This window comes from Callithrix jacchus, chromosome 3, assembly GCF_049354715.1.
Source record: "Callithrix jacchus isolate 240 chromosome 3, calJac240_pri, whole genome shotgun sequence".
In the NCBI taxonomy this organism is placed as follows: domain Eukaryota; kingdom Metazoa; phylum Chordata; class Mammalia; order Primates; family Cebidae; genus Callithrix; species Callithrix jacchus.
In genome coordinates, this window is record NC_133504.1 from 188,762,731 (window position 1) to 188,778,243 (window position 15,513).

Consider the following 15,513-nt stretch of genomic DNA (forward strand, 5'->3'; position numbering starts at 1 on the left):
AAATTCTGAGATTGTTAAATTCGAAGACCTTAAATTTTCTTGTGGATTTATTTGCTCTTACATTGATTGAAGCAATGTAAATATATTGAGGATTGATGTGGATAATCATGACAATAATACCTACATGGAACTAGTTTTCCCTTCATTTTGTATATGGATCCATGTTACCATTGCTTGAATTTAGGGGTTTCAGAATCTATCCCCTGTTATTCTTTGGTTTATAGATAAAGAATTGCAAAAACCACATTTACATAGTGGCCCCTTGTCAGGGTTTAATCAGGAAAAATATATATTAATATCTTTTAGTGTTTCTCTATATAGATGCTATATATATGTATATACACACATATGTAAATTTAGAAACAAAGATATCCAATATGTTAATAAAGAACATGTAACATTTTTATATATTTATAAATAAGTATAAATAAATACATGTGTATATAAATATAAATACGTATTTGCCATCTAGGCTAGAGTGCAGTAATGCCAACACAGCTCAGCTCACGGCAGCCTCAACCTCCCTGGGCTCAGGTGGTCCTCCGGCCTCAGTCTCCTGAGTAGCGGGTTTACAGGTGCGTGCGACCATGCTCAGCTAGCTTTCGTTTTGTAGACACAGGGTCTCACCACATTACCCAGGCTGCTCCTGAACTCCTGGACTCAAGTGATCCACCTGCCTTGGCCTTCCAAAGTCTCAGGATTACAGGTGTGAGCCACCACGCCGGGCCAGTTTACATATTTATATAAAGAATTCTATTACCCTGCAGTCCCAGCTGCTCAGGAGGCTGAGGTGGGACGATTGCTTGAGCCCAGAAAGGTGGAGCTGTGTCCGCACACTGCACCCAGCCTGGACAACAGAGTGAGACCCCATGTAGAAAAAAAAAGAAAAGGAATTATATTCTCCTATAATGCATATTCTTACACATTCCTTTTTAAGTAAATATATATGTGTATGCATATTATAAATTTATGTGTTTCTGAAAATATTATCATGTATTTGTTATTTACAAGTTCCTCTATGAATAAATATACGTGCACATACATCTCTATAAATTCATATGCTTGCACCAGGATCATGTGTCTCCTCACCGAGTGTGTGTGTGTGAGTGTGTGTGTGTGAGTGTGTGTCTGTGTGTGTGAGTGTGTGTGAGTGTGTGTCTGTGTGTGTGAGTGTGTGAGAGTGTGTGTGAGTGTGTGTGAGTGTGTGTGTGAGTGTGTGTGCGAGTGTGTGTCTGTGTGTGTGAGTGTGTGTGTGTGTGAGTGTGTGTGTGAGAGTGTGTGAGTGTGTGTCTGTGTGTGTGTGAGTGTGTGTGTGAGTGTGTGTGTGAGTGTGTGAGTGAGTGTGTGTGTGTGTGTGTGTGTGTGTGCGCATGAAGGGCTTGGCCTCAGCTTGGCTGTCCACAGCTGGGGCAGGCTGAGCGGTCTCTGAGGCTGCGGCTGGCAGTCCTTGTGGTCCAGGAGTTGGACACAGAATGAGCTCCTGGGTGGGAGGGTCGGGCAGCTGTACCACAAGGCTGCCCAGCCAATGGGGGAGCCAAACGTCTCTGCTGCCTCTCAACGGCCCTCGGGATGCTGTCCATCTAGGAGCCACCACCTCCTGAGGGCAGCGCATGGCTTCAGAAAGGGCCACTGCCTCTTGAAGGCAGCACACAGCTCCAGAAGGCTCCGTAGGGCCTTGGGTGGGGACAGTCTTGTCCTGAGCTCTCCACTCCAGTTCAGTGCTCTCCCAAGAGGCCCAGGCACAGCTGCACCTCGGTGGGACCGAGAGAGCACTAGTAGGAGAGGATGCCCTGAGACGTGCCTAGCTCAGGCTGGCCCCTCTTCCCCAGGGAACCCCGCAGCCCTCCTGGGGCCACAGTTGGAGCTCCTTGACCAGGCTTGTCAGGCCTTATCCCCACCGTGCTGCCATGCCCTGGGCACCTGCAGCCTCAGAGTGGGCCGAGACTTCTCCTTCCTCCCAGCCATTGCATGCGTGGGCTCCTCTGCCGTAAACACCCCTGCTCCTCCCACGCTTAGCTGGGTGGGAGCCTCTTCTGCAGCTCCTTCGCTCATAGCTGCAGCTGCCTCACCAGGGATTAAACTCTCTGGACTTCAACACCAAGGGACCCTAACCCTGTTTCAGGCACACTCCTTCCTGGGGCCCTGTGCTGGCTCTTGAGGCCTTGAGTGTCTTTCTTGTGGCTGTCCCTTCCCACATGGAAATCAGCACTGCACTGCTACACCGAGTGGGGACTGAGCAGCCCCATCTTCCAGCTACACCGAGTGGGGACTGAGCAGCCCCATCTTCCAGCTACACCGAGTGGGGACTGAGCAGCCCCATCTTCCAGCTACACCGAGTGGGGACTGAGCAGCCCCATCTTCCAGCGACCTGCAGGTGTCCAGTGACCTGTCTCTGCAGACAGCACAGCCACCCACCTGCAATGCTGGGAGCGCTCCCTCGGAAGGATTTTAAAAATTGGCCCCCAAAAGTTCCTTCTTTTCTTTGAAAGAGAATTCAGGAGCCAGGGCCTGAGACTGAGGGGAGTGATGAACAATTTCCATCTCCCAGATGCTGCAAGAGGAGAAGAGTTCAGCTCTGCGAGGAAGCTTGATTAGACAGAGCTGATTAGAGAGAGCTCCAGGCACTGCTCTCTCTTCAACAGACAGAAGGGCCTGACTAAAAGAGAAAGCAGAGGCCAGCCTCTGCCCCCACACCCCAGATTTACCCTGAACAGAGGGTCGTTCAGTCCTGGGGCTCAGCAGCCGTGGCAGTGGGTGCTCTCACTGGGAGCCTGCCCCAGTCTGCAGCTCTCCTTTGGTGGGGAGGCCCCCCAGCCCTAGACTGTCTGGTGGACACCTGGGGTATTGGCTATGCCCTCAAGGTCTTTCCCAGAAGCTGGCGTCGTCCTGCTGGGAAACCAGAACCTGGGCTTTGGAGAGCCCCAGCCCTGGGTGAGTCCCGGAGTGACTGCACTGAAGCAGCACGACCTTCAGGTCACCTTCCTGAGCCTCGTCTCTCCCACCTGTGAGATGCCGAAGGTCGGATCTCATCCTCCACAGGGGTGATGGAAGCCAGAAGAGACAACGCCTTTGTCAGGTGCCAGGAGACGGCTGCCGAAAACCCAGCAGTTCCTTTCCTGTGGATAATGATGGGCTGATTTCAAAATGCACATGGACGCGTAGGGAACTAGGAACAGTGGCGTTGACCAAGCAGCTGGGTCGGAGGGCCTCACTGCTGAGCCCTAACCCCTGCTGGAACCTGGTGTAATCCAGGTAGGGAGGCATTGGTGCCAGGGCAAGTGAGACTGAGGAAGGGGACAGCCCAAACCGACCCTCCGCATTCGGGGACTGACTACCGCCCAGGGAAAAGTAGGAAGCTTCCAGTTAACACCTTCCAGCAGGTGGGTGATCTCAGGAGGATGTGAATTCTGACCCTTACTTCACACTTGCACAACTAATTCTAAATGGATCACAGATCTAAATGCCGAAAGCAAAACAGGCCGGGAATGCTGCCTCACACCTGTAATCTCAGCACTTTGGGAGGCTGAGGCAGGAGGATGGCTTGAGCCCAGGAGTCCAAGACCAGCCTGGGCAACATAGTGAAACCCTGTCTCTACAAAAGTTTAAAAAATTAGCCTCCCAGCTACTAGGGAGGTTGAGGTGGGAGGATCGCTTGAGCCCAGGAGTTTGAAGTCGGAGTGAGCTGAGATTGTGCCACTGCACTGTAGCCTGGGCAATAGAGCAAGATCTGTTCTGGGAAAAAAAAAAAAGAAAAGAAAAAAGAAAATAAAGTTAGACAGTAAGTCTTTCAGAAGAAAATAGGACAACATCTTCATGACTTTAGGGTAGGCAAAGATTTCTTCACGGGTGTATTAGTCTGTTTTCACACTGGCGATAAAGACATATCTGAGACTGGGCAGTTTACAAAAGAAAGAGGTTTATTGGACGGGCAGTTCCACGTGGCTGCGGAGGCCTCACAATCAGGGCGGAAGGTGGGGAGGAGCAAGTCACTTCTTCCGTGGACGGCAGCAGGCAGAGAGAGAGCTTGTGCAGGGAACTCCCATTTTTTAGAACCATCCAAACTCATGAACTCATTCATTATCATGAGAACAGCACAGGGAAGACACGCCCCCATAATTCAATCACCTCCCACCAGGTTCTCCTGCAACACGTGGGCATTGTGGGAGTCACAATTCAAGAGGAGATTTGGGTGGGGACACAGCTGAACCATATCAACCAGGAAACAAAGGCCAATCATGAGGGGAAGGATGAATTAGACCACAATAGGATTAAAATGTCAGCTCATCAAAAGCCACCGTGGAGGATAAACAGTTGCCAAAGAGTGGGGGAAAATCTTAGCAGGACATAGACCTGACAAAGAACTGGAACCTAGAATATATAAAGAATCGCTATAAATCAATAAGAAAATGGCAAATAAAACATAGAAGATGAATAAAGAGTTTTTAAAAAGACATATCACAAAAGAGCACATTCCAACAATGAGTAAACATGAAAAGGTGTCTCACCTTAATCAGCCATCAGGGAAATGAGGACTGAGGCCTCAATGCCAGCTCACTCACACCCACCCAGAATCTCCCAGGCAGATGGCTGCAAGTCCTGCACGGGGCAGCCAGAACTCACGTGGGGGTGGGAAAGGGCTGGTTCAACGCTTTGCCCTACTTGATTTGAACCCGAACCACCTGGCAGCAACAGCCACGCTGTGCCAGGGCACTCCCGTTCGTGGTAAAACCCCCACTGAACACACCTGTGCAGCAAAGCACAGGCCCAGCCCACTGGAAGCCACCGAGCACCCACTCACAGGAGCAGCTGCCCCACGTGCGGTGCACACATGCAGGGGAAGCTTAAGTGAGCGGGGATGAGCCAGCCCTGCACAGGGCACCTGGCGCATGGCACTGCCAAGGAGCGAAGCAGACGCTACACCCAGAGGGCCAGGCCCGGGCGCTGCCTTTTTTTTTTTGGAGACAAAGTCTCTCGCTTTTGCCCAGGCTGGAGTGCAATGACATGATCTCGGCTCACCTGCAACCTCCGCCTCCTGTGTTCAAGCGATTTTTCTACCTCAGCCTCCTGAGCTGCTGGGATTACAGGCACCCACCTCAAATAATTTTTGTAGGGCCGGGCGCGGTGGCTCACACCTGTAATCCCAGCACTTTGGGAGGCCGAGGCGGGTGGATCACGAGGTCAAGAGATCGAGACCATCCTGGTCAACATGGTGAAACCCCGTCTCTACTAAAAATGCAAAAAATTAGCTGGGCACGGTGGCGCGTGCCTGTAATCCCACCTACTCAGGAGTCTGAGGCAGGAGAATTGCCTGAACCCAGGAGGCGGAGGTTGCGGTGAGCCGAGATCGCGCCATTGCATTCCAGCCTGGGTAACTAGAGCAAAATTCCGTCTCAAAAAAAAAAAAAAAATAGTAATTTTTGTATTTTTTTTCAGTAGAGGTGTGGTTTCACCGTATTGGCCAGGTTGGTCTCAAACTCCTGACCTCAGGTGACCCACCTGCCTTGGCCTCCCAAAGGGGTGAGATTACAGGCGTGATCCACTGTGGGCATTACCTTTTACTCAACACTCCAGACAGGCGGGAGCGTCCGTGAGGCTCGGAGGTGGGATGGTGGCTGCCCTCGGGAAGGGCAGGGCTCCTGTGAGGCGGTGGCAAGGGACCTCAGAGAGATGTCATGTTCTATGGTTTCTGACCTGGGACCTGCGTGGTGGCTGCATGGATGTGTCCACTTCATAAAAATTCATTGAGTTGTACGGCTTTCTACTTTCTCTAAAAATGTTATACTTAACACATTTATCCACAAAGGTCCCGAGCTCAGGCTCACACGGGAAGAGAAGCAGCAGTCCCGGGCCTGGCACACAGGCGTGCTGGGAGGGGACAGGGTGTGCAGCCGCAGCATGATGCCTGCTCGGCATGCACTGGGGACTCAGTGGGGGAACTGTTCAATTCACTTATTTATTATTATTATTCTGAGACAGAGTCTCACTCTGCCACCCAGACTGGTGTGCAGGGGCATGATCTCAGCTCACTGCAACCTCTACTTCCTGGACTCAACTCAGCCTCCCAAGGAGCTGGGACTACAGGCATGCGCCACCACATCCAGCTAATTTTCGTACTTTTTTGTGGCGACAGGATTTCACCATGCTTCCCAGGCTGGTCTCGAACTCCTGAGCTCAAGCAATCCTCCTGCCTTGGCCTCCTGAAGTGCTGGGATTACAGGTGTGAGTCAATGCACCTAGCCTCACTTATTTATTTACCACCCAGTTTGTTGTGGGGACTGCTCTAGGCCCAGAGGAAATGGTCGTGGAGGGCTCAGGCTGACCCCTGGGAGCTCACGGTCCAGCCAAGGGCGGTGGTGAAGTCCCGCCCTGGCTTCTCCCCTGCGTCAGGCCTATAGAATGACGAGAGCAGTAAACGCCCATGGGATTTCCTGAGACACTGCCCCAGCTCCCAACCTGCTCCCAGCCTAACAGAGACAGAGAGATAGCAAGTGTCACCAGGGCCAGGGCCAAGGCCAGGGCCGTGGGAGCCCAGAGGAGTGCCTGACCCAGCCTGAGTCAGGTGAATCAGGGAAGGCTTCCAGGGGGATGTGACCCCCGGGATGGCCTGAGGGCCATGCAGGACTGAGGGGGCAGCAGCAGGGGCTGGGCTGGGGGTTGGGGTGCTCCTGGCTGATCCTAACCCTCTGCCCAAATATTCTTTCCCCAGGCACTGACACAGCTCACTCCCTGCTGGCCTCAGCCCCCACTCAAACGTTTCCTCCCCAGTGTGGGGTGACTCGGGGCAGTTTCCGGGCTGTGCCTACTAGGTGACAGTCTGTCAAGCTGTCTTCTGATGACACCTGTAGTGTGGCATGGCTATGATAGTCCAACAGGAAGTGGGAAGTGCCTGAAGATATTGGCAGAGCTGGCCAGGCTCCCCCTGCCTCTCCGTCACACCCTCCCTAGAGCGCCTGCATTCCTGGGAGCGAGATGGTTGTCCGTGGTCTCTCCCCCACTAAAAGATGGAAGTTCTGCCCAGCTGTACACTGGGGGTCTGAAACCATCCCTATAAACTTCATAAAATTAAGCAGGGAAGAAGAGAGGGGGAGAAACGAAAATGAACCCAGCGCGCTGCCCTCTGTGCTTGCCCGGGTGGCCAGGCTCCAACACACTACCTTGTGCCCATGTGCTGCCTGTGGCCCCAGAGTCACGCAGGCCCGACCACAAGACCATTGCCCCCTCGACTGCTCTGTGGGTGACAGCCTGAGCACTGGGAGCCTGCATTTTCCTGAGGTGCCCCTTCAGGCCCTGCGTGCCAAGGACACTCCTGACGCCAGCTGGCCTGGAGGACCCCGGAGGAGCTGACTTCCCCAAGAACATGGTTCCAGGTGCTGATGACTTCATCTCCTTTACCTGACCTGACCAATCAACAAGCCCAATTCTCCAGCCCCTTACCCTCCACCATTCTCTTAAAAACCTCACCCCAGCCAAGGCCAGGCGCTGTGACTCACACCTGTAATCTCAGCACTTTGGTCAAGGTGGGAAGATGGTTTGAGGCCAGGAGTTCAAGACCAGCCTGGGCAACACAGTGAGACCCCATTTCTACCAAAAGTTAAAAAAATGATCTTGGCATGGTGGTGTGTGCCCGTGGTCCCAGCTACTCAGGAGGCTGAGGCAGAAGGATTGACTGAGTCCAAGAGATTGAGGCTGCAGTGAGCCAAGATTGCACCATTGCACTCCAGCCTGGGCAACAGAGCAAGATCCTGTCTCAAAATAACCAAGAATGAAACAACGAGAACACCAGCCCAGAACTCATCAGAGACGGATGTTAGAGTCCCTCCCATCTTCTCATGAGCAACGTGGCCTTGGCAACCATGTACGGTTGTGACAATGTAACTTTGTGACAGTGTACCTGAACAAGCTTCTTACATCTCTTCCTGCTGTTTGAAACCCAAATGAAGGATTGGTGTGCAAATGGAGCCTCAGGAGGGCAGGCCATGCTCTACTTCCCAGTTCACGAGTGTCTGGGGAGAGAGTGGACTTGAAGGACGAGCTGAGAACTCAGTGCTGACCCTGCTGGCCAGAGGCCTTTGCTGGGCTCAGGGTTCCAGCTGCCGGGGCTGTGGCAGGCGCTGGCATAGCCCCGTCAGCCAGATGAATCATTATCGCATTTTTAAGAAAGGAGACTGCAGGCAGCTGTCGGACTGGACAGAGGACAGTAGCCTCCAGCGGACACAGGCAGTTTTCGAGGTTTCCTGGTGCAATTTATTTGAAATTTATTTGAAAAACTCATTTGTACTCAGTGGTGATCATGGCATGTCAAGATGCCTCCTGAGGTTCCTGCCCTGACTTCAGTGCCAGGGAGCAGAAGAGGGAGGGAGGCAGAGGAAACAGCAGCCATCTGGTAGGGAGCTTGAGGTCTCCTGGGTTCAGGAGGGGGCGACAGCCATGTCCCGACTCTGTCTCCAACCTGCTGTGTGAGGCTGGGGGAGTCCTGTCCTCTCCGGGCCTCTGGGTCCTCCTCTGAGACCTGCACGGAGGCCATGTGGCTCTAGGGTCCTTCCAGCTCAGTTGTCCTGAGCAACCCTGACCTTGGTGACTAGCTGGGTGTCATGCTCTGCCCTTCCAAGGAGTCTGTCTTCAGCCAGATGAGGCTGTGGCTGGTGGTGGTGGAGGTGGGGTGTGCAGGGGAGAAGGTGCCAGGTCTGGAGTCAGACGCACCTGGCTTGGGACCCAGACTTGCCCGAGTAACCTGCGCTAGGCCCTTCCTCCCCTTGCCCACACAGGGGTGTGCTCAGGACCGCACCTCCTGGCTTTCAGGGAGGGAGGGTTGGGTAGGGCCGCTGGGGTAGCTTTGGATGGCACCCTGTGGGGTCTGTGTACCTCTGGAGCTGAGTGACAGCATGAGAGAGTCACCAGCCCAGCCGAGGGCCTCTCCTGCTCCACCTCCAGCCTCTCACTCAGAGAGCCCCAGACGCAGGCCTGCTGGAGCCCAGTCCCTCTGACCGGAGCAGGGCCTGACACTGGCCTGAGTAACTTCTTACTGCATAAGCTTTGGAAGGGCCCAGTTCTCCTCATGGTGGCCCAGAGTTGAGGCCACGTCAGCAGTGACTCGTGGCTGGGAGGTGCCCATTTTTCTCCAGTTTGCATAAGACACAAATTTTTGGCATGGACCAGAGAGGGCGGGTGCCTGGGGAACTGCCTTCGCTCTTTTGGCTGAGAAGGAAAAAGTGACTTCCAAGAACTGAGTCGCATTCTAGAATCTCTCTATTTTGAAAGTGACCTTTCTCTGCGCCGGCACTCCTAGAAGGAAGCAACTCTGTCCATCCTGGCTGCAGCTGGGCATCGGGGCAGAGGGGAGGGTGGGAAGCTGCTAGGCTTCTCCTTGCCCCTCAGAGAAGCACAGTGAAAGGGCTAGGGTTGGTGGAGTGTGGGCTCTGTCCGGGACAGTCAGGTACCAGGTCTGAGGTGCCCCCAGCTAATTTCAGGCAATTTCACTTAAGCCGTCCTCTGCAAGATGATAAAGGAGCCCTCACCCTGCAGGGTGGCTGGGAAATGTCAGAGGGTGGCTGGGAAATGTCAGAGGGTGCCCCCACATCCTGGGGAAAGAACGGTCTTTGGTGCAGGCCCTTCTCCACTCACAGCTTCCCCGGGAACTGCCTTTCCTCTTCCAGCTGCACCAGCCCAGCAAAAGTGTTACTGGGACTCCTGGGTTGCCCCTGTCAAATGGGCAGGGAGTGCAGGGAGACAGGGAGAAAGACAGAGAGATAGGGAGACAGAAAGACAGACAGGGAGACAGGGAGACAGACAGAGTGATAGACAGGGAGACAGGGACACAAGGAGACAGACAGGGAGACAGACAGGGAGGCAGGGAGACAGGAAGACAGACAGGGACGCAGGGAGATAGGGATACAGGGAGACAGACAGAGAGACAGGGAGACAGGGAGACAGACAGGGAGACAGGGAGATGGGGAGACAGGGAGACAGACAGAGAGACAGACAGGGAGACAGGGAGACAGCTGCAGCTGCATTCAATATTTTCTCCCATTCTCTCCAACTCTTATCATCTGAAGGTAGGGTGGGATGTGCCAGGCATGGGATGTCATTTGCCTTGAAATCTTCTTTTCTTTCCCACTATTATCTCAGTTGAGGAGAAGGGCAAGCTGGCTGCCCTCCCACAGGCTGTCAACCCCCTCCTGGTAAGCAGTGTCATTGGGGCTGCCCTGGGCCCAACAGTCACATCCCCCAGGGCCCAGGGGTCTGAGCCCAGGAGGCCCTCAGTGAGCACCTGTGGAATTAGAGTTGTTCATTCTCAGGTGCAAGTTGCCTCCATGCAAAATCCCACAGCCCTGCTTCTTCCAGAGTGTGCACGCGTGTCTGTGTTTGTGTATGCATGCGTGTGTGCGTGAGATCCCTCACTCTAGGAATGAAGCCCTGCTCTGGGAATACGAAAGGAACCTTCCCAGGGTACCCCACCTGCAGCTCTGCTCTGGCTTGGCTCGGAGTGGAGCAAACCTGTGGGTGAATGAGAGATCACTTGTGGTAAGTAAGACACCACGAGCCAAGTTCTGGGGGCTCGGTGCACCTGACACGCTTACCCTGAGACAACTCATTTGGCTGCTCACTGGGTGGTCTTGGGTCCACTTGGTCAATCTCCCCGAACAGCATCTTCGAAGAAGCAGAAAGAATACAAAGGCAGGAGCCCTGGCTGGGAACAGTGGTTGCTGTGGTTGCCCACTCATAAATTAGCTTGGCCACCAAATTTATCAGTGACCTTGGGCCAAACACCGTTTTTTGGGGCCTCAGTTTCCCTATCTGTAGAACAGAGGAATGAAGACCGTCCTCTGGGTCCTTCAGGTCCGGAGTTGTACTTAGGGGGAAGGGAGGTGTTAGGAGTGGCGTGCCCGGGAGAGGCCCCAGGCTGAAGGCAGACAGGCCGTTCAATCTGCAGTGCGGGACCTATGGGGTGTAGGTGGAATTTACCTGAGTGAACTCCGGGAAAGTTCCCTAAGGGACTCCATAAGTGGTGCTCACCCCTTCGGACCCCTGCCCTTCCCTTCTTCTTGCCTGGGATGCAGACGTGGTTACTGGAGCTCCGGCAGCCTTTGAAGATGGGCACCACATACCAAGTATGTTGAAGCCGAAAGAGAGAAGGCGCCCGTGTGGAGCTGTCACACTGGCCCCAGACTGTCCCTCTCCTGGTGGATTTTATTTCACCTGAGAGAGTAAACTGCTCATCTGCTGAAGCCACTTTATTCTGCCCTCTGTTGTGTACAGATGTACGTAGCCCTGCCTTGCAGTACCATCCCGTAGGGCAAAACTCCGTTCAGGACCTGATAATACAAATAAAGGTGAAGGCAGGGAGAAAATATTTAGGGGATTCCATAAAGAAAGTGACATAAGCTGATGGAGCCTGTCTGCCCGAAAGATTATTGCTACAGGAGATCCTGTTCAGGCAAAGCCTAGCAATATGACCAAAATCAGGAAGGAGAGGGTGACATCACTACAGGTCCTATAGATATTTTTTTTTTTAATAGAAATAATATGAACGGCAATAAATTCAACAACTTAGCTGTGATGGACAAATTGCTTGAAGGACAAAATACCAAAGGTCACTCGAGAAGAAAAATGGACTTGAATAGCTCTACCTCTATTGGAGAAATTGAATTTGCTGTTGAAAGCTTCCCTACAGGCCGGGCACGGTGGCTCACCCCTGTAATCCCAGCATTTTGGGAGGCTGAGGCGGGCAGATCACGAGGTCAAGAGATCGAGACCATCTTGGCCAACACGGTGAAACCCCATCTCTACTAAAAATGCCAAAAAAAAAAAAATTAGCTGGACATGGTGGTGTGTGCCTGTAGTCCCTGCTACTCGGGAGGCTGAGGTAGGAGAATTGCTTGAAACCAGAAAGCAGAAGTTGCAGTGAGCCGGGATCATGCCACTGCCCTCTAGCCTGGTGATAGAGCCAGACTCCGTCTCAAACAAACAATATATTTTTTTGTTGTTTTATTATTTTTTTTAATCTGTGACCTTGGGCCAAACACCATTTTTTGGGGCCTCAGTTTCCCTATCTGTAGAACAGAGGAATGGAGACGGTCCTCTGGGTCCTTCAGGTCCGGAGTTGTACTTAGGGGGAAGGGAGGTGTTAGGAGTGGCGTGCCCGGGAGAGGCCCCAGGCTGAAGGCAGACAGGCCGTTCAATCTGCAATGCGGGACCTATGGGGTGTAGGTGGAATTTACCTGAGTGAACTCCGGGAAAGTTCCCTAAGGGACTCCATAAGTGATGCTCACAAAAAAAAAAATAAATTAAAAACTCCCTTACAAAAAAATTGAGGTCCCGGTGGTTTCACTATCAAGTTCTACCAAAGATCTAAGAAGGAAATAATCCCACTTATACCCAAACTCTCTGGGAAATAGAAAAGGAAGGAATATTTCTCAACTCATTCTATAAGGCTGCTATCACTCTGATACACGAACCTGACAAAGACATTACAAGAAAATAAGCTAATGCCCCTTAAAAACATAAGTGCAAAAATTTTAAATAAAATTCTGTCATATTGAATCTAATAATATAAATATAGAATAATATATTAAAACCAAGGCATATTTTTCCCAGGAATGCAAGGTTGGTTTAATATTTAAAAAGCGATCAATATAATTTACTAGATTCACAAACTAAAAGTAAAAAACCACCTGATTCTTCATAGATGCAAGAAAGCCTTGACAAAATCTGACATCTATGCTTGATAAAAACTCTCAGCTACTGAGAACTGAACTTCGATGCTGAGACACGTGCCCAGCATCAGCAGGCTTTTTTTTTTTTTTTTTGTAAAAATCAGTTCTAAAATTCATGAGGCCAGGCACAGTGGCTCACACCTATAATCCCAGCACTTTGGGAAACTAAGGCAGGCAGATCACTTGAGGTAAGGAGTTTGAGACCAGCCTGGCCGACATGGTAAAACCCTATCTGTACTAAAATTACAAAAATTAGACAGGCATAGTGGCACGTGCCTGTGATCGCAGCTAACCAGGAGGCTGAGACAGGAGGATTAGTTGAACTCAGGAGGCAGAGGTTGCAGTGAGCCAAGATCGTGCCACTGTACTCCAGCCTGGGTGACAGAGCAAGTCTCCATCTCAGAAAATAAATTAAAAAACAAATAAAGTAAAATAAAATAAAATTTATACTGAAGTGCAACTGACCTAAAGTGTCTACAACATGTTGAAAAAGAACAAGCCGCGAGACTGACGCGACTTGAAGAAGGCAGGTGTCACCACACCTTTATCTCTCAGCGTCCTTTCAACAGCTCTAAGGGGGTAGCTGGTTTTTGACAGAGGAGGGCGGAGGCCCGGGAGGGTGGGGCCATGCCCACTCTGTGCGCTGCGCATCCTCAGCTTCTCACTCCGTGCTGAGCATGTAGCGAGGCCTTGAAAAGTACTAGTCTTAATAACAGACAGAGCAGGCCGGGCGCGGTGGCTCAAGCCTGTAATCCCAGCACTTTGGGAGGCCGAGACGGCTGGATCACGAGGTTGAGAGATCGAGACCAACCTGGTCAACATGGTGAAACCCCGTCTCTACTAAAAATACAAAAAATTAGCTGGGTATGGTGGTGCGTGCCTGTAATCCCAGCTACTCGGGAGGCTGAGGCGGGAGAATTGCCTGAACCCAGGAGGCGGAGGTTGCGGTGAGCCGGGATAACGCCATTGCACTCCAGCCTGGGTAACAAGAGCGAAACTGCATCTCAAAAAAAAAAAAAAAAAAAAAAACAGACAGAGCTAACGGTCCCGTTCTGTTCCTGGCACCGCTCTAAGCACTTTCTTGATACCCTGACACTGGATGGCATGCAGGTGGGGGTGGTCATAGAATGCATCTTCCTCTGCCTGCTTTCCTTAAGGGGGGATTTTTCCTAAACCTTCCAGGGCACTGGGCCACCCTTGCCCTGCCTTTTGCCCTGCCTTTCCTGAGGGGAGGGAGTTGCGTGCCGGGAGGACGCTGCGCATGCATGTCTGCTGCTTCTCTCTTCTGCGCCCCTAGTTCTGGGTGTGGTCAGCTCCTTGCAGCCACCGGGCCTGTGGGAGCCCACCTGGGGAGGCTGTGTGGCCCATGCTACTTGTGGCCGGCGGTGACCTAACCCTGGTGGCATTAGAAAGCCATTGCTGCACATCTGCAGATGTTTTGAACCCAGACTTTTTTCCCCAAGTGATTAAGGTGATATTTTCTTTGTATTCCTGTCTGCCTGGTGTCTTCGTGTCTAGGTTCCAATCATAGGCGGGGTAAAAGAGAGAGTGTGATTAACTGAGATTTCACCCACAGAGGAAACCTACCTTGCATTCCTGTGGGGTGGGTGCTGAGGTTATGCTCATTTTGCAGACGGGGTCCTTGAAGCACACAGAGGCGAATGAATGAATGAATGAATGAATGAAGAATTTGGTCTCAAAGCCCAGGTTCTTCGAAATAAAGGTCTGCCTTTGACAGGAAGAGCCAGGTTTGGCGGGAGGGATCCGGGCAGGAGCTGGGCCTGCCTTGGTCACGAACGTGCTCCGTGGTGAGGGCAAACCCTTGGGCAGGAGAGCCAGTGGCCCCGACGCTGTGACTGGCCAGCTCTGTCAGCCTCGCCAGCTCCTCTCTGGGAATGAGAACGTGACCTGGGACTTGGGTCGCTGCCCCTGAGTGGAGGGCAGGGTGGGGCCTCCATCCTTTCCCACCCCTTGCTTTCATCGCAGGGCGGGATGCTGAGAGGGCGCGATAAAGCCTTGTTGAGAAAACGGATGCATTTTAAACATTTCAAGGTTCCCGTTTTGACTTTTAGTTGGGGAGAGGACATTGAAGGCTGAGATCTCAATGCTGAGCCTGCTCAGCGGTGTCCCTGCTAGGGTGACAGGTAGGCGGGGGTTGGGGCACAGCCGGGTGGCACTGGGGGAGGTCTCCTGTTTCCAGCACCTGTGCGGAGCCACTCCCGCCCCGTGCCCGGCTCAGGGCTGCCGAGGGTGGCGAGAGATTGTTCAGCCGGAATGTGACCAAGGCCTGCCCAGGCCATCTGGAGAAGTCCTCACAGAACTTGCCAGAGCTTTGCGCCTCTAGCCGGGAGATGCCAGGGCTGATTTTCCACTGTGAGAGGAACGCCTGGAAGGGACGGGGCAGCCACGTCGACTGGAACCCCCTTTCCCTGCCAGCCCAAGGCTTGCTCTTCTCCCCATCCACGGCCATAATGGCAGCCCCACCTCCTATGCCCAGGCAGTGCTCAGTCTTGCGGAGAGAGGTGGCTCTCACATCTGCAAGCAGCACTGGAGCGAGAATAACAATCATTTCTAAAGCCTTCCTGGGCAGGTGGATCACCTGAGATCAAGAGTTCGAGACCAGCCTGACCAACATGGAAAAACCCCATCTCTACTAACATCACAAAATTAGCCGGTGTGGGTGTGCATGCCTGTGATCGCAGCTGCTCCGGAGGCTGAGGCAGGAGAATCGCCTGAACCTGGGAGGCAGAGGTTGCAGTGAGCCAAGATCGAGATCGTGCCATTGCACTCCAGCCTGGGC